We start from the raw sequence: 19,322 nt of genomic DNA on the forward strand, positions 1-19,322 counted from the left end.
GAAAGGGAAAAGGGAAAGGGAAAAGGGAAAGGGAAAAGGGAAAGGGAAAAGGGAAAGGGAAAAGGGAAAGGGAAAAGGGAAAGGGAAAAGGGAAAGGGAAAAGGGAAAGGGAAAAGGGAAAGGGAAAGGGAAAGGGGAAAGGGAAAGGGAAAGGGAAAAGGAAAAGGGAAAAGGAAAAGGGAAAAGGAAAAGGGAAAGGGAAAGGGAAAGCACAAACCTTTTAAAATTGGTAATATGGTCCTTCAGCCCAAGGATGAAATCCAGCAATCCAATCTGTGATTTAACATGTCATTTCTAAATATTGATTTTTCTCACAATGTTTATTGCACTAGAAATCTCTAACTTGATCAGGATATGCTCATACCACACCACAAATCATATTTCCACAGTACATGGAGAAGTAGAAACTAGACTCAACATGAATGTCAAAGGAAATTATGACAGCCATCAGGTACAGAATTCTTCTACAGTAAAATTTATTAATTTGTTAACTATTAACTAAACTTTCACATGCCAGTAAAAAAGGTTTCCATTTGATAAGTTAAAGGAAGGATGTGTTTTGCCCAGTGTAAAACCACCATCATGTCTCCTTTGCATAGCATTCTTACATTTTATTTACTTGGTCTTCAAGTCTTCAAACTCTTTGACTGACACTGGGCAATTGTTTTACGGATGGATGACAATTTAAAATGAATCCTGCTTTGACTACAGTTGCTGTAGAGTATCTTTTTTAAACTCAGCTCTAAGAGGCTTTGTCTGTGACTAAGATAAGAAATATTTTTAGCATAGCAGCTATAGTTCCATCAGAAGAAGCTTCACCATCTATTTTGGAAGGCAATATGCCAAAAGAACTGTGGTGCATTTTCATTCACCTGTTGGCTACTGCTTCTTCCAAAGTTTCTGTCCAAAGACAGCCAAGACCAAATTCTATGAATCATCACTTGAATGAGATCTAATTATTCAATTATTTTTAAAGCCTTTTCTTTCTTTATTTCTTCACAGCCTTACACACCTCTTACCCTTCAGGGCATTTGTCCTCACATCTTTCCCACAATTGGAAGTGCAGGCGATTTCTTTCCCACCCATTAAGAGCTTTCAGATCAAGAAGAGAATTGAATACAATATCCTGCACAGCCCCTTTGGATATACTCCTTTTTAGCTAGGGAGAAAGGAAGAAGAAAAATCTATATAGTCACTTACTCATAGACACAGTTTTCTGAGACCTGATCTGCTGTTTGCGTATATTGCAGACCTATTGCCCCTAATCTAGGGGTAAGTTAACTCCCTCACAAAGATATTTGTCACATCTACCTTTACCTGAATATCTAGGATTATTAATACAGCCTCAGATATGAAACTGCAAATATATGATCCACCTAGCCATATTTAAGTAGGGGAAACTTAAAATTTAACTGTAAAACATGAACTGCTTCAAAAAGTGTATTAATTGGAAGGTTTTGATGATGGAGAAAGAGAAAAAAATATCTCTCAGCTGTCATTCTACTGAACATCCCTCTTAATTTGTATGGTGCATATGCTCCCCCCTTACCCTTTTGTTTTCTTCACTTTTTTTTTTTCCATCTCTTACTGTTTTCTTCTCATTGGTCTTCAGTTTCATGACTGTGAAGCAATGCTGCTCAAAGCCCCATGACTCCCAAATGGATCTACTTTGCCTTTGCTGACCCAGCTTCTGCACAGCTCGAAAGGACAACTTGGTTTCAATTTCTCTTTCCATTGAAAATGCAAACTGTTTAAATATCTCGCAGTAGTGAAATGGCTACATAGTTGCCGACCAGAAAATAAACTTTTCTATCTGAAAAAAGTAAATACAACTTCTTTTTGAACAATGTCTTTAGAAACAGTTTGAAGATAGAGAGCATGCATACAGGAACACCTTGCAAATGTGCTTATAGAATTTGAGTTCTGCTTTCAGAGCACTCAGGACTGCAACATTTCTGAAAGTCAGTGGACCTCAGGGCTTTTGAGAACATTGTCCTCAGACCCCAAAAGCACAGTTAGAGGAGATTTCCAGGTATCTGACTGTTTAGTGGAATGGCCACATCCATCAACAAACTAAATTAATTTTTATCAATAGAACTTTAAACTGCTTCTTACAAATTTAAAATTTCCTTGTACAACTGAGTGCTCAAATACATCAGAAAAATGATCTTGTATGTCTTTAGAGGGCACCTGTGAATTTGAAGAATGATTTTGCTTCCAAACTGGGTCATCACATTTAGGCTGTTCTCTGGCTACTGTAGAATATGTTACTACAGGGACGAAGAGATGTAGCATTACAACAGCCTGAATATTAATTCTACATCTTACTCCTTGTGAGTCCCACCATTTTTTGTTTTGGCTGCTATTACATGAATACAAAGAAAACCTGTCTCAGAATAATGATATCTGTTTTCTCCCTGTATGACTACACTCAAAAGAAACAGTAATGAATGGTATAATATAAATTTACAACAAATTCCTAAGTATCTGTTCATCTCAGTCTTTAAGACCATAACTCCAGGCGACAGTGATTCTTCAATTCCCAAGGAAGATGACTCAGTCATTTATATGGGAATACTGCCTGGGCTCCAAACTTATTTTTCTGGGGGAAGATTTTAAAGGCAGAATAAAAATTCCAAACTAGGATGCAGATAGCTAAGAGTCAAAGCACTTTTTCACAGTTTTAAGAAGCTGGTTTTCCACTTTCCCATCTGCACTGCCTGCAGGAATGTGCTGGCTACAGAAACACTACAGAAATGCAGACTTCCCATTGAGATACAGGATGGAGAGATTTTGTAAGTAAGTACTGCATTCTTAGCCACAGATTTGTGATGAGATTGGGAGAAAGTAATGAGCAAATGGATATGCATTGACTCATTCTCCCTTCCTTTTAACCAAAAGATAATTAATGGCTCTTCAAAAATCAAAATATGTGTATCTTCTGGAGAGCTACAGTTAGAAAAAGGCAGCATTCTACTCAATTCAACAGTGATGCTTATCAGGCCTGATTTTTATTAACCCAATTGTTATTATTACACCCACTACCTGAGAAACTTAGCCACAGATTAGGACTTAGCATACTGAACACTATACAAACAAAAACCAAAATTTTGGTCTCACTTAAGTAGTTTCTTTTCAAAAATTATGGCAACCTGAGTTTGCTATGATGTTTTCACACAGTTTCTTACACCATCACTTTATCTCAGAAAGGTGCAATGGAAGAGGTAACTTGCTGGGACCGATTGTTACTAGGAGAGGAAGAAAACTTCCCGGTAAACTTCATGAGTCAAGTAACATTTCATTTTGCTGTAGTTTTGAAAAAGGATATGTTGCAAATATTTTGATAAAGAAATTAAAATCTAATTATATAAAAGAGTTTGGTTTGATTAAGAAGTAGAAAATTGTGAAGCATAGGTATGGGAGTGTTAAGTTTGAAATGTAGTCATAGGAACTTAGGAACTTTAGAAAAAGTACTATGTGTAACTATAAGAATTCAAGTATTGTCTAAAATCAGTTAACCACAGAAACTTTGACAAAGATTTGTTGGTTTGTAGTGTTTTGTTTTAGGAAACTAAGGAAACCGCTATGGACACTAGTTTGCTGTTTGGAAACCCCTTACCCTTCCCACCTCGATCTAATTATCAAGGATTCCAATCAGTAGAGTTAAGTGAGATTAACCAATGATTGTTTTAACATAAGAATATTAATAAGATGGTGTGACTGAAGGACCAATTATTAGAAAGGTTAAATTTAAGAATAGACATAGCATGCATTTTTATGTAAACTAATATAGATGATGGTAAGAATCGTACTGCGCAGAATCAGCTAAGAGAGGTCAAGAAGCGGACAAGTGAGGAAGACTATGGAAGACCACCAGAGGGCTTCTGAAGACCACCAGAGACCTTCACTGCGCCTGCGTGAAGAGACATTTATATATGTTAATGATTTATCGGAAAGTTAATGATTATGTATAACATTTTCCAGAAGTTTAGTGAATATGTATAACAGGTGTGTATTTAACCTGCATAGTTAGACTAGCCAGGTGCACACGATAGGTGGAGCGATACCCCGTGTGCCCAGCGCTGCAATAAAGGAGTGCCTGCTTCTTAACTTCTCATTGCTGTTAAGGAGTTTTATTCCGGATTTCGGCAACAGATACACAATACCATTGGTAATGCTGCACCCTGCCACCAGCTGCCCTTCAGCTCACAGCAAAGTTTCCCCTTGAAAGGCTCACTATAGCTGGGTCTGTCCTTGCTCTGGTGACTGGCTCCCCCCTGAAGTCTGACTGAAGTTCTGGAAACAGTCATGTTTATGTCAGTCAGGCTACCAGCAAAATTCACACAGTACAAAATGGCTGTCACCTCCTTTTGATCAGCTGTCCTCAAATGGTGCCTCTTCCACTTTCAGTGCCACAGACACAATAGAATCTAAAATCTTGCAGAGAAGTACTTCGTTCATTAAGCATCGCCTTCCCCTTCATTGCAAGTCTTTTCCCTCTTTCTCAAAATAGAGATTTGCTTTTGCTTAAAAACATAAAACAAAAGGTATTCCCTCACAAAATACCCACCTATGCTGAGGTACATGGCATTCTTTGAGAACAAACACATTTCCATCCCTTGTCTTTCATTCTCGTGCTGACTATGCTTGAGCAGTCATAAAAATGATCTGTTCCCTCTCTCTGCCATTGATCCCAAGGAGATCAGGAGATTAGATATTTGCCATTAGTACATAACAAATTTTGTCTTTCTGAGGTATATCCTGATTTCTTTTTATTCGGCTTCCCCCTCTGCGCCTAGCAGACACCAGCTATAAAATAGGATTCACGTTTCACTTGGCAGCTTTGTCTAGAATATCCAACAATGCTTGAAAAAGCATTGACTTAATTTATAGCAGTAACTGCATAAATAATAATTAGATTTATTACTCATTGTTTTAAAATAAATATATTCGCCTATGTGTGCTTCAAAGACATCACCTTCGAGTTTGGAATGACACAACTGTGGCACTATAAACAACAGTGCACTAGTGAGCAGCTGAAGCATCACCATTCTCTATCTCAGAGATAATACTGGAAATCCCAAGCCAGGGAGTTACTCGGTATTGCCTGTGCACAGGCTTGCTGCAGTCAAATGAGATGGTAAGTCCCAGAACATAGTCTTGAACTAGGTAGGTTTGCCTTTACTCTCTTGGAAACCTCTTTCGGGCATAGTTAGGGTCTCCCAAACAAAAGCTTTTACCTGGTTGGAGATAAAATGTTCCTGGTGAGAGTTTTACTACTTGGAGTCTGCTAATAGAGATAGCTGAGGCGAGCAGTAATTTATACATACAAACGTTATACGCGTACACACAGAGCTATCAGCTAAACTGCACAAGAGTGGTGTGTGGCACCAGCATTCAACCTCATGACCTTCTGATACAGAGAGCCGGGGTCTATCACTTCAGTTAAAAAAACCCTCCCATTCCTGCCAATATTAGCAAAGCTGCATCCTGTTTGCAATTCCCTGCAGAGGTGGACTGAATGCTTGTAAGCAGATCTGATTCTATTCAGGAAAGGCAATCATGTTATACTTCACAAAGCTCTGGAGCCCTCCTCATTTTCTTATTTATGTCATATTATCTAATTTATCCAACTAGCATTTCCCTTCTTTTACATTCCCTGCATAAGAGGGGCAAATACCTACATTACAGATCCTGCTAGATTTCAAGATTGATACATTCATGATAGAAAGAGACCTCTGCACATCTGTAATTTTATCCTTTTTTTCCTCATTTTATGTATGATTATAATTTGGCATACAACATATTAGTAGATAACCTACAGATAACAAACTGTTGCAGATTGCTTCACCTTGTAGTGTTCAGTGAGGAATTTCAAAGGGAGATATTAGTTGAACATAAATAAAATGCTCCTGCTCGTTTTTTTGGTTTTGTTTGGGGGGGGGGGGTTAAACAGCTGCAACAGAACAAGTCTGACTGCTTATCCCACAGGTTCAACCATGGCCAACACACCTATCTGAATCTCCGTAACTCTTCTGCAGAAAAGCCAGTTTGATTCAAGGGTGCTTAAGCCTGCCCTTTACTAGTCAGAACACCAGTGCTTCTGCTCCGTTCCCCAAAACTTCAGTCTGACTTTCAGAGTTTCCTTGGTTGCTGAGACAATGAATAAAACTTAATGAATGGAAAAAGGTATTAATTCATCACTGGTTCAGCCCCATACAGGAGGTACTGCAAATTACAGAGGAATGCAACTAGTCTTAGCTGGCTGGTTCAAATACAAAGAGCAGAATCGGTCAGTAACAAAGAGCAGGAAGAATAATTTTCTCTTATCCATATGCTTTCCTGACTAGGGCCAGCAGGGGATTTGCTGATAAAACACAGCTTTGTCACATTTGTCAGACCTGAGGCTGTCATGGAAACATAACTGATGTGACAACCATTAATGAGCTACTGTCACAAGGGCAATCTGTCCAAGCCAACAGATTCGCTGTTCCTGTTCAGTAGTGGGTAGCAGTGAAACAGCCTAGCAGGCTCTCAACATCACCCCCGCTGCCACAAGTGTCCTGGACTGTTTTGGTTTGGGAACGCCATATGTCCATGTTAACAAAAAAATATTTTACACAATTCTCTGTCTACAATGATGGGTTGGTTGGTTGGTTTGCTTTTAAATCAGATTGTGAGCAAATGTTGAAATTATAAGTGTTATGCTGAGCCGGAAGTCTGGGGTTTGGCTTTGCTCCTCTTCTGCCCACCTTGCGGGAAGCCAACCACTCATCCAGAAGAATAATTACCTTTTAACAAGGTTGTCTTTCCTCTTTCACAGATAATCAGCTGGCTTTTTTCTGCACTCTTCCTCCAACCTATTCCTAGCATCTCCCTTTTCTACTCAGACTCAGGAGTAGCCAACTGTTACCTCACTGCAAGCAACAGGTTTCTCCTTTTCTCATGACAAATCACTTTTTAATAATAAACATTTTAATACTTCCATAAGCCAGCATACCATTTGGCACCAATACATGCAGCAGGAGCTCATCCTTCTCAGAACCAGGGGCAGTTCACTTTGGCATCCCTCCTGTCACTGAGAGGGGCACATGTGATACCAGATCTCAGAATACAATAAGCCCATGTGCATTGCTACTGTAGGCAAGGTCATACATCTCACCAACAATGCAACTGCCAAAATGACATTACACACCTGATACAACTCTGCAAGAGGCTGAGGCACAAGAGAGCTTCACCTAATGCAGCCTGATTTTGCACATGGAAATTTTATTGAGGTGGAGAAAGAGGAATGTGGTGATTTGTTCAGAATTTCAGGACATCACACAGCCTGACCAGAGCAGCCATTGACCAACACCTGAAATCTCCAGATAAATGGCCACTTTGCAATCAGTCTGCCCTATCCAGAAATGAACTGCATAGATTTTCCAGAGAAATCGTAGAAACTTTTAGCATAATTCCACTAGCTTCATCTTCCTCTTCCTGAGCATCTGGCCATTTAGAACAGGTAGGTACACCCATGATATCAGAGCTGTCAGTGCCACAGGCACAGGAACTGCTCTGGGATCTGCTGACAAGGTGCTGCAGCTGATGACCTCAGGCTGCCTTTTGGATGTCCTGTTCTTCCAGATGGTCATAAATCCCCAGGAAGCATTCTGTGCTATTGTAGTACACAGCACTGAGCCATATTTACATTTGTTTTCTACTGTCCATGCATGTCAGCCAATAGTAAATAAAACACAGCAGGGACCTTAGCTCTTGATGTGTCTCAGCAGAAAACTGGATAATGTCTTCATAGGAGAGGAAAGCAGATCTTGATGCAAATGCCAGATTTGACAGTATATTATACTGTCCACTGAGCCTGGCACAGAAGAGATTATAACCTTCTGATAGGGTCCCCTGTACAACCAGCTTGTATAGTGGCCCCCTCACCACTCACAAAGAGCTCCAAACATGTGGACATGAGCATTTCTAAATGCAATAAGGTTCAACTTCTGCCTTCACCCGACCTTTACATTGAACAAAACTCATTTCCAGGGAGACTTCTGTTGAAAACATAACCTGGCTTCAACTGCTAGATAGAAAGTGAAAAAGCCTCACTCTCATTGCTACCCTTTCCCCTGTCTCCATGGGCCCTAAAGTGAGGAGGAGGAGGAGGGTGGAGGCAGCACATGGCAACAGGCAGGGTCTGTAAGGACTTCAGCTCTGCATGTGTTTTGGGACCACCTCCTCCATGCCTTGACAGCAGCTCTGGCCTAGCTCAAGGGAACAGTGTACCTGCCCAGCTGACCACCCAATCACCCTCAAAGACACAAGCTCTCTGCACTGAAAAACACACGGTCTCTCCTGCCCACAGTGACTGGGGGGCAGTTTAGCCTTCTTGCCTCATGCCACTCTTTGCTCTCACCTTTTGGGACTCCCACCCCCCAGAGCATCCCAAGCCGGGGCAGAGGGACCAGTCCCATGAAAGCAGGTGTCATTACAGCATCATGGCAGAGGCTCATTGCTGTAGGAGACAGACGACCTAAATGGACCATCTTACGCAGCTCCAGGGACAGGACTGGCTCTCCTTCTCCACTAAAGCCTCAGATCAGGAAAAGAGTGTTGTGCTTCAGCTGCTCAGGCTGGGAGCAGGCTCTTGCTTACAGGTGGCACACAAGGGCAGCGCTTTCCACAGGAAACAAAAGGGGTGGCCAGACAGCTGCCTGTGCATGTCCCAGGGTGATACCACTCAACCTGCAACCTACTGTCATGTGTTGCTGCTAATAACAGAGCACTGAAAAACCGATGTTTGCTCTTAGGTCTTCATACATTCCCAAAAGCCAATCTGCTGCCCTAAGCAGGAGTGTAGCAGGGTCAGTACAACAGTGAAACCCAGTCTGATGCACAGCGGAGCAGCTCTAATCCAGAGCATCAGCTGATTACACAAAGCACATCCATTGTTCAAAAGCGGGTTTTTTTCACTCTTCTCTCTGAAACCAGCTTGACTCTTCTCCAAAAAACAACACCAGAATGAGTCACTTGAAATTATTTTTTAGGCAGGTTTCTGAAGACTGAGTTGTGATATGTCCCCTTCCCTGCGACAATGTGCCAGGAAACCCCCAGGGAACTCTCCCAAGAACTGCTAGGGGATGAACGCAACAGGCTGAGCTGTTCAGCTTCTCACCTCCCCCAGCACGGGTTTGAACATGTTGACAGTAGAGTGGTATGAAGACGGTTTTGTCCCCTACAAATCTTGTGGATAAACAGAATTGTGCTCTACATGAGAGATTTTTCTTTGTAACTTTAGTCAATACTTTCTTGGCTTGCCACTTTTGACAACTCAATCATAAAACAGCACTCTCTGGAATACGACATTCAAATTAATCAGTTGTCAACTGTTCTCCTTTTAAAACTAATACTAGAAGGTCTGTATGGGCCTGTGAGAGACTGAAACATGGGAACGTGAATTGTGCAGCTACAAATGTTTCCATACTGCTGCAGCAATCAAATTGCTTTTTGCTCTTTACCAAGAAGGCATGAAATAGCATTGCAGGAAGCAGGTCTTCTGTCAAAGTTGTCCAACTCTCCTCAGCATGTCCCTAATGTGGTAAATGCTTAGTGATGCCTTTTAACTTTCAAGCATGCTTTAAAGAGGGGAGGGATGGTCTGGTCATAAACAAACAGGCTCAGCTGGACCAGGAGCACAGATAATTTGATGGCTTGTATCCTTTGGATGCCAGCTGCACAAGGGATGCCAAATTGCGTTCTTGCCATTGGCAGAAGTTTTAGCTTCCGATTCATCTCCTTGTCATCAAACTGCAATAGGATGGGAAAAAAAAGGTTGAAGGGGGGAGCACTGCCTCTGACAGGATGGGGAAATGGGACTCCTTTGAACAGCCCTTTGCATACAACAGCTTGGCTCCAAGTGGACAGAGAGGATTAATACATGGGGCTTGAACTCAGACTAAGAGCTGGCACTGGAGGAAAGCCAACTGTGCAACACTCCTCTAAATGCCTGGGGGACTCTGTTGCTGTCACATGAAACTGAGGAACAACTGGGAGGCTCTGTTCAAAAAGCACTCAGAGTGGAAGCACATTTGCAAAGCCTGATGAAGGAACAAGAGCAGCACCCGCCTCTTCCAGGTCCGCCTGCAGCTAGTACCATCAGGGGACTTTGCCTCTACCAGCAGTAGGTTCATTTTCAGCCTGAAAAATATTTTTTAAAGCCTCTCAGGCTTTTAAGACGAAAGAAGAAGTTTAAATCCCAGACCGGAAGCCTTAATTATAACGGATTTGTGTGAAAGTTGCCAGATCTCTCCCTGCTCTGTGATCAGGGCTGTGCCAAGAGTCTGCTTTGTGTCACACTAGCAACTGTGTTAAGTTCAGCAAAATAAGTGGGTCAAAGATGCAAAGGCAGAACAGAGATAACTGATTAGCACTAATGATAGCCTGCACTGCAGAGCAGAATGACAGTGCAATCATTTCAAGGTTCTTGCTGTAATTAAAGGTAGCCACACTCGTATCCAGTGTGAACTGCTCAGAACAAATCCTTCTGCATGTCACATTTTACACCTTAGAAAATCACTCAGTCACCATGACCAGAAAACAGCACATGAGAGGAAATGACTGTGAGAACTTGTTGTTCGTACTGCTGGAATTGAAATTAACTTGCAGAAAATGAGGAAAGATTTGAGCATCCCCATGAGCAGCTCTTCTAAATATGTAGCACTGTTGTTTCCAATCAATTAATTCCATCTATTTTGAGCATAAAGTTACAGATGGAGAATACTGATCTCATGTTCAAGAATTTAATGGTCCATCTGTCCACAACTGTAACACCAGGTGCTCTTGAAGATCACCTGATCTTCAAAGAAAACAGCAGAAACTGAGACAACTACACTGTTTTTTCCAGTGTCTCACAGACTTTCCCTAAGAAGAAAAATCAAAGGGACTGGAGTTATTTAGAGAAGGCAGTAAGAGCAGAAACAAGTATTGAATGATACAGACAAAGTCAGTCCTAGGCTTCTAGATAGCCTCAGCTCATCCACAAAGTGGTGTATTTCCAAGTAATAAAGACAAATATGTCAACATAGCAATTAACCTGGAACTCACTGCAAGAGACAACAGGGAAATAAACACTGTCAACCTATGGATAGAGGGAGTATGAACAGTTACACAAAAGATGATCTCATGCAAGATAAAACAAGCAATTAAAACATCGTAACTCAGAATATAAAAATTACTTAATAGATAGTCAAGGAGAGAGAACAACAACAAAAAAATATTTCTTCCATGTCCTTTCACTTTCCTTCTAAGTGCAATGAGAAAGGACACAACTAATCCTATCAAAAAAACCCACATTAATCTCTCTGGAAAACTCAGACTAACTGACTATCCACAGACAGAACGTGGGCATATAGCCACTGGCAGAAACATGGTGGATGCATGGGACCAATGAGGAGATTTATCAGGACAACAACATAAAGCAACTGCCTTCAAGATACAGAAATGAATCCACTTATAAAGCGACAACTACAGCAGGCTGCAAATGCTGGGCTACGGACCTGTCCACTGGAGCTGTGTTGAGCACAGGGCCGCTACTCCTGCATAGGCTGCTGCAAGAACTTCACATGCATTACTGGGTATAGCAGCAGCCTTCTTGAATTGCTTACTCCCTTAATGGATGAAAAAAACAATGTGCCAATGCCTATGTGCTGCTGCTTACATTTATGCCCAACCATAGTAGGTCAGCTATAAGGTATTTTGAGTGTAGTTATAAATATATTATGATTTATTGATTTTTAATTATTATTATTTATTTCCTACTGGTAAGGTATATGTAGTATATAACATTTGCAAACTTCATTTGGAACCATTCAGAATGCTAGGACATATGGAAGTTATATTAAAGGACTATGGGAATGATGCCTTGTATCACTTTTCAAAGTAACATGCAAATACTACAACACAGACCATTAAGGGAAATGCCACTCAGCCAGAAACACCGAGACAGAGAACTCACCAGGCTTCCCACTGCATCACACCGCACCACAGATAAATGCCAAAAAGCAACTGTTGCCTTTGGGATGCCCAGTTTGCAACACCTTGCAGAGATCTCTCAGGAGTCTCAAGCTGACTAGCTATAAAATGTAAGCACTTAAAAGCAGTGGTTCTGATTTTGAAAATCATAATCTTTGTCTCAGAAATTTCAGGGACTAATAGCATTTTCCCACAAATGGGCCTTAAACTTGGGTAATCATCACAATGTTCCTTCTTAAGGAGGGGGATGGTTCAAATGAGCATGCCAGCTCCACAGATATTTCATTTCTAGTCAAGAATGGCACAAGGATTTCTTAACCAGGTTATTAATTGATATTCAGTAACAGCAGTAATTTATTTATAGAATCAAGCTGGTCAAAGCTGGTAGGCAAGAGGGGGACACAAAGTGTTAGACTGTGCTGATCAGCCCTCAGCTCACAGATGACAGCTGTCAGTTCTGTATGCATGTTGTAGAAAGATTGCCTGCTCCAGGACAGCCTGCTTCTCCCTCATGAGTGTTCTGCTGGTGGATCACAGTGATAACAGTGTTTTCCCCCTAACCTCCTCCTGGAACTCCTCCCTGAATCACAGCCAATACTGCCCTTTAATCAAGGAACAGTTTGCACGCACACACACACACTCCTAAACAACAGCCATTTGTGAGGAGGGGAGGTGGGATAGAAGGATCCAATTTCCATTCACTGCACTTTCCCCCTCTAGACGATTTTAGGAGAAAGCGGAAATACGCATTACCATTATCTCCAGCGTGTGTTACCAGCCACGCTGAAGCCAGTCAGCAGCGCCTGGCATTGTTTGGAGGAATATAAAAGACCTTCTGTTTGGAAAGTTCAAGAAAGAAAGTGAGAGCCTGTGGCCTGATCCTGCAGTCAAAAGACTGAAACAGAGACTGAGAAGTTCTCAGGCAGAGGCTGATCTGAAGCCCTTTGAAGCTGACGGGAAACCTCCCATGGACTCCAGCAAGCTTTGGATCATGCCTGAAATGCACAGAAGGGAGCAGAGCAGCGTAAAAGTAGAAACAAGCATTTCCTAGAGGGCGTTTAAACAGCGTAGGGGTGACCTAATCTTTTCATCATGGTTATCAGTACAGTGTATTTTTGTGATGTTCAAGGAAGTAGGATTATATCCATTTTCTAAGAATTTTCATTAGGACACAGCAGCTGTACATTAATCATTAGGTATTTTTCTGCTTAAAATGCTATGCATGCTACCCTAATGTTGAGTGTTGAATGCAGCAATTAGCAAACGTCTCTGAGGAAAGGGGGAAAAGAAGACCCTTTCAAATTGCTGAAATTACTTGTTTCCTCCTTTCTTCCCCCACTACCCTCTCCCAAAAAGGCTCGTTTAAAGCTATGAAAAACACAGTCCAGGACTGAAAACCTTATTAAGAACAATGCTGCCAGCATCATCTATTCATAAGCAGCAGTTTGAGACAGAGCCCAAACCAGAAGAAACTCTTTAGCAGCACATTCTCTACACAATTGCTGAAGGATCCCAAGTGCGTGGAGGTTCCAAATTCTCTGCTTAATTACGGTGCAATTAATTTTCTCATTAAAGATGAATATAGGAGCATCCAAGAAGAAAGAAATGTCTTCTGAATTCTGTAACACTTCCATAATTATTTTCTTGCATATAGGAGTAATTGTTGCAGTGGTTTTAAAGTTTGGTGCTGTCTAGGTCCTAAATGACATTTTCTGGGAATTAATTTGTTAGAAACTTTTTTTTTTTAAACACTTCTTGCAGCCTTTGCACAAGATTCAACAAAGAGCCAAAGTATCTTTTTTTTCAAAAGATGTTTCCTCTTTCCCTGGCTAATAGAATCCAACTGTTGCCGCATGACATCATTCCCCAGAGCTAGGGAATCCAAGCTCGCTCAGACGCTCGGCTGGGAGTAAACACCACGGGGAAAAAAAAACCACCAAACTTTAAAATGGGAGGAAATAACATTAAAAAGGAGATTTTTGTTACCTGAAATTTGGAGCATCTCCCTTTCCACTCCATTCTCAGATTTGTATTTCTCAGACAAAACTCTGTCTTATTATCTGAGGCAATCAGAAAACCAGTCGTTTAGCGTCTAATACCTGCTGTGCTTCCCACAACTCCTTCATATGACCTTTCGCAGCACTGATTCCAGCTAAAATGATTGCAGAGAACACAGACTGGCCAGGCCAGTTGTCATGGAGATTTCTCTCTCTCTCTCTTTTCATACGCACGCGCGCGCATACACACACACAGATTTAAACAATTCTGGGAGGCATCCACAAAACAGCATGCCTTTTCATCAGCTAAGTTTTCGAAGCATTCCACCCCTCCTCCAAGCCCTCCCTAGAGTCAGCCCAGGAAGCTGAGCTTTGGTCATGAATCGATTGTTGAAATTAGAGATACTGCCTTTTAAAAAAAGAAAATCACCACATATCTTGCACTGGTTTTTCCCCCAGGAAGGAAAACAGAGATGTTTGCTTGCCAAAGCTTTGAACTACAGGTAAATCTATTGCATTCAAACCTGCGGGCTATTAGTCTTCACCTGACTTGTTATGAATTTGATATCTGAAAGCACTAAGGCTTTGTTGAAATACAATCATGCAGATTACAAGAAATGCTGCTGGCATGGCCTGACTGCTTACCTTGCTGTTCTCCCAGTACCCAGCCAGTGACTTAATTAGCACAGGTATTCATTGTAGTCATGCAGGACTTCCTGTATTCTTTCATGTTTCTGTAATTAAGAAGAAAAATGCGCAGGTCAGGAACATGCAACTCAAACAGAAAAAATCCCCCAGCTAAACAAGAAAAAACAGATACATTTGGAAATTTTCTTATACTTACCAGAAGTTTATGTGCCTCTTACCCAAAACTCACTATCTCCCAGTTAAAGGAGAAACCCATTTCAATGACGTATGCAAATACAAGAACTGATTAATTTACCATCTTTGCTGGCACCATGGTTGCAAAACAAACTTATCCCAAACATAAATAAAGACACATAACATTTTTTCCTTGACAAAAAAATTCTAAATTAATCCCCAGCAATGTCATATAGGAAAGCCTGGACTGATAAATCAAGAGAACAGAAAATACTTTTTAAAAAAAGAAAGAAAAAGAACATTTAGGAAGGCAATTCAGTAAAAAGTATTTGCAATCAGAAGAACAGCACTGTGCCCAAAGTTTTTACACTTTGAGAAATAGCTTGAGACTTACTCTTTAGAGGATCTAACGTAGTCATTCAAAGTTTTAAAACTTCATAAAAGATACTAAAGGGACTGCATGACTGCTTTCTGCAATGAGTACTATAAGCAACAGTCCCTCTAGTGGGCGTAAAATTGCAAAGCTGACTATGCCATACTAAGTAAGAAATCAATTTCTTGTTTCTTTATCAACCACTTCATTATACTGTTATGATATTCCACCCCTGCATTAAAAAAATAAAATTAGCATCTGCATCTTTATATGTTATTTAGGGAGCTGAACACAAGAAAATGTGTATGGACATTACATAATCAACACAGCTAGGTTTATACAGGAGGAGATATAAAAGAGTTCCAACGTATTACTCTTCTGGTTGTGTTTGTAACATGATAGCGAAGGTAGGATTAAAAAAACCTAGACAGGAAGATGTCTTATGGGAACACCTGTCCCTCCATATAGCTATTACAAAATATAAATTACACTGCAGCATATTATTGACTTTATTTCTGAAAACTCTATGTTTTGTGAGTGACAGAGCTCCCAGCAGATTGTACACTTAAACAACCTCTCTTTCTATCAAAAACACTACCCAAAGGCATACACGAGGCATATTTTACAGTTACCAAAAACTACATGCAGACTATACACAGGTACATGAATATAAAGACAGCTACTTCAGCTCTTAAGAATCTAGAAGATGCTAAAATGACATCACATGAAATAGTTTTTCTAGACATTAAAGCACCACATGCTAAGCTTGCAAGTTCACACTAAGTTCCCCTAAAAATGCACCAGGGAGGCCCAGCAGAACCATAGGAGCTAAATACAAAAAATTATGACATGTTTTTGTCTTGAAAATTTCCTTTTGGCATATGACTGAGTTAAAATGATCGCATGCTGCAAGTGGGCACAATTTCAGCAGTGTAACTGGCGAGAGAAGGAGACGGGTACCTCCTCCCAAGAAAGGAATGTTTTACCCACATCACTGCAAAGTGAATGCTCAAAAGACATGGAAGTAATAATAAAACAAACAAACAACAACAAAAAAAAACCAAAAACCAACAACCTAGGAATTGACCAATCGAGAAGTGAAATGGCTGATCAGTCTCAAATTTTCTATAGACCCCATTACTGTAGCATGGGAGTATATACCAACCGTCTGCATCACATCCCACTCGAGTTTATCACAAGGCTCTGTAGCACTTCATTAGGTGACCACATCTGCATATATGGCAAGGATGTCAGGGGAGCATGCAAGCTAGCATTTATAAACAATTGAAAATGCTCATTGCATTACATATACACTCAGTTACAGTTTAAAGTTCCAAACAAAACATACTAAGTCATTAAAATATATTGTGCATGCCCAAATATGTAGGTACAAAGCACAGTAGTAAAACTACAGCCCACGCTTTGGTCTTGGGCAGATGACTACCACAGAAGACCCCAGACAAGCACATTTCTATTCTAAGCCTCATGAATACAGTCCTAATCAATTCCTTGCCAAAAAGTGAAATATTTTGCTCCGATAGGCCCCAGTGAAACAAGAACCATTCCCACCTTTTACTTTTTTCTCACTTGGCTTTTCTATGACCACATCAACACCTCAGAACAAAATTTAGGATCAGGACAGAGTTTGGGATCATAAACAGAAGACATGATGAACAGCTGATATTACATTAATTACAGTGTCATGGCTACACTGCGATCAAAAAGCATTAAAATATGTATCCTCATCCCCTGCAGGAGACAGACAATCCATTACTCACACATGGCTGATGTTTAGTTTCTTATTTCTGATACACTTCCCATTTCTGACTGGTTGAATACACTCCTTCCTATGCCCTGTTGTCACAAGTGCAGGAGGCAGAAGCCACGTGACGCACGCAGGAGCGGACATGCACTGAAAAAGATGAGTGTGCAGTGTGAGAGTCGTCACTGGGGCATACCTGGCATCTCTGCCCTTGAGACTGGAAAGGGAAATCTGAGCCACTCTCTCCACAAGCTGCACGGTCTGAGATTCTTTACTGAACGCTTTCCAAGTCAAGCGGCCATCATCAGCAGCAGCAGAGGAAACAAAAATCAGATCTGCTCCTAAACGACTCACGAAATTTTATCATTTTCAGTAGGTGAAAACACAACATCAACTTTGAGATTTAAAAAGACAAAACAAGAGATGAGCTACAGACTAAGCTGCCCACAACAACAGCACAAATCTCTGGTAGGTTTAAACAGAGATTAATTACTGCACCAACTTTGGTGACATTTTCCTTTGCATTTTTTAAATAAAATGAAGTTCCACATAAAAATAGTCTTGTAAAATGATTTATGATTTTTCCCCCTCCTCAGATAACTTTCTGCCCTTCAGAAGGGCTTCTGCTCCTTTCCCATAGAAGATGACCACCTTATTTCTCTTCCTCTCATGTCATCTCTTCACCACAGTTACTGACCATCTTTCCAGTGACGTCAATGGATATGTACCTGTTTGAACTTCGATAAAATTAAGACTCAACAGCAAAAAGTGAAGCTTGAGTACCCTGTCCCAGTATGTTTTTAACCCAGTACCACAGGAAGGCAAGTGCCTGCAGCTCCTGCTGACCTCACTGGGAGAGGCAGAGAGCTAGGCAGAAGTACTTCCTCATCACCAGGCAGTGACTTGCAGAGGTATGGAAATAAGGGAAAAGGCCCCAGCCAGCTCTTAATATAAAGCATGCATGCACTACAAAAACTGTGCTCTTTGCACTTTATTTAGATGCCCAGCACTCAATACTTTTGCATAGGGAATTCTGTGACTACCAGGTGGGACAAGATGATGACATCCAGGACAGCAGCCACCATACTCTTTGAAGCAGTCCCACGACACCATTGAGTTCTTTGAATTAATAGTCCACAGCACTGGCCTTTATTGTTAACACTCCAACACAATGGCATAAGAGCACAGCAATAAAGCAAGTGCCACAAGATAACACCTCTGACCGCAAAAGCATCATTCTACTGAAGTGAATAAAACCTTCACTGACTTCAGTGGCACATTAATTTCACTTTTGCCTCACTGCATCATGTTTTGCTAGGATTGTTGTATCATAGTAAGTAGTGCAAAAGTATACTGTAGCCCTGCAAACAATAGCAAAGGAGTTGACCCAACATATGAGCCCCCTGGTTGCAATGGGACTGCACAGATGTAGGTCTAAGATCAGTAAGCTATGATCTTGTTTTCTTCCCCCATTTCAGCATCAGCTCCATTACCCATAGTATTTCCACAACTCTCTTTTCTAGGAGGAGAATTAAAAATTTCCATGACCTCTTTAATGGCCCAACAAGGATCATGTTTGAAGCACTGTACTGATTTAACTAACCCAGAAAAAAAAAAGTATCTCTGTGTGTATATATATATATACACACACACATACTGTATGTGTATAGGAAATGACTAATCATAGCTGTGCACTCTTTGAGATGTTGCCAATCCCTTTACAGCTCTATATCCCATTTCAGTTTGATCTCATTCTGCAAATGAAAGCCTGCCATACTTGGGTCTGACCCTGGTGTCTCAACTGGGTGCAAGACAGCAATTTGCAAAAGCTGCTAAGTGATTCAGAGAAATGAAGAGGGTATCTGTACCTGGGCAGTCATGACAAGAAACTGACACACATTCAAATCCTGTGCAAACACTCATTTAGAAATAAAGTGGCTTAACTTTGTGGCTGTTATTGGTTTTAGGCCCTGATTCAGCAAAGCACTTAAACATTGACTTCAAAAGAACTTTGAAATATGCCAAATGTGCTACAATATTTTACCAAAGTGGTGCTTTAGTAATGTTGTATATTTCAGAAAAGAGAGACACACAGAGGTTTTATTTGGCAATTAAAGCTTTAAGACACTGTTCGGTGATATAACCAGGACATGCTCCCCATGCTAAACCTACTACTGAGGCTGAAAATCTGCTGAGCAATAAGCTGAATAATTCCTTAATAAAACAACTTTAAACCTGAACAGTGTGGAATTAACTCATGTAAATGCCTGCTTTGAAAATTATCCATACCTATAGTCTGATTCATGACAGGAGACACATATTACAGCTCAGGCTGCTAGGAAAGCGG

At 40.8% G+C, this 19,322-nt stretch overlaps 1 protein-coding gene across 1 annotated transcript in view; it reads right to left on the minus strand.

Annotated features, from left to right (window-relative positions):
* The window catches only part of DENND2B (DENN domain containing 2B), a 182,297-nt gene that overhangs the window by 127,408 nt on the left and 35,567 nt on the right, over positions 1 to 19,322 (minus strand). Inside the window, exon 2 of the mRNA XM_075048035.1 lies at positions 14,664 to 14,752. The gene's annotated coding sequence lies outside the window, so the exon portion shown is untranslated. The remainder of the gene's footprint in view (positions 1 to 14,663; positions 14,753 to 19,322) is intronic.

Source organism: Buteo buteo, chromosome 16, assembly GCF_964188355.1.
Source record: "Buteo buteo chromosome 16, bButBut1.hap1.1, whole genome shotgun sequence".
NCBI lineage: Eukaryota > Metazoa > Chordata > Aves > Accipitriformes > Accipitridae > Buteo > Buteo buteo.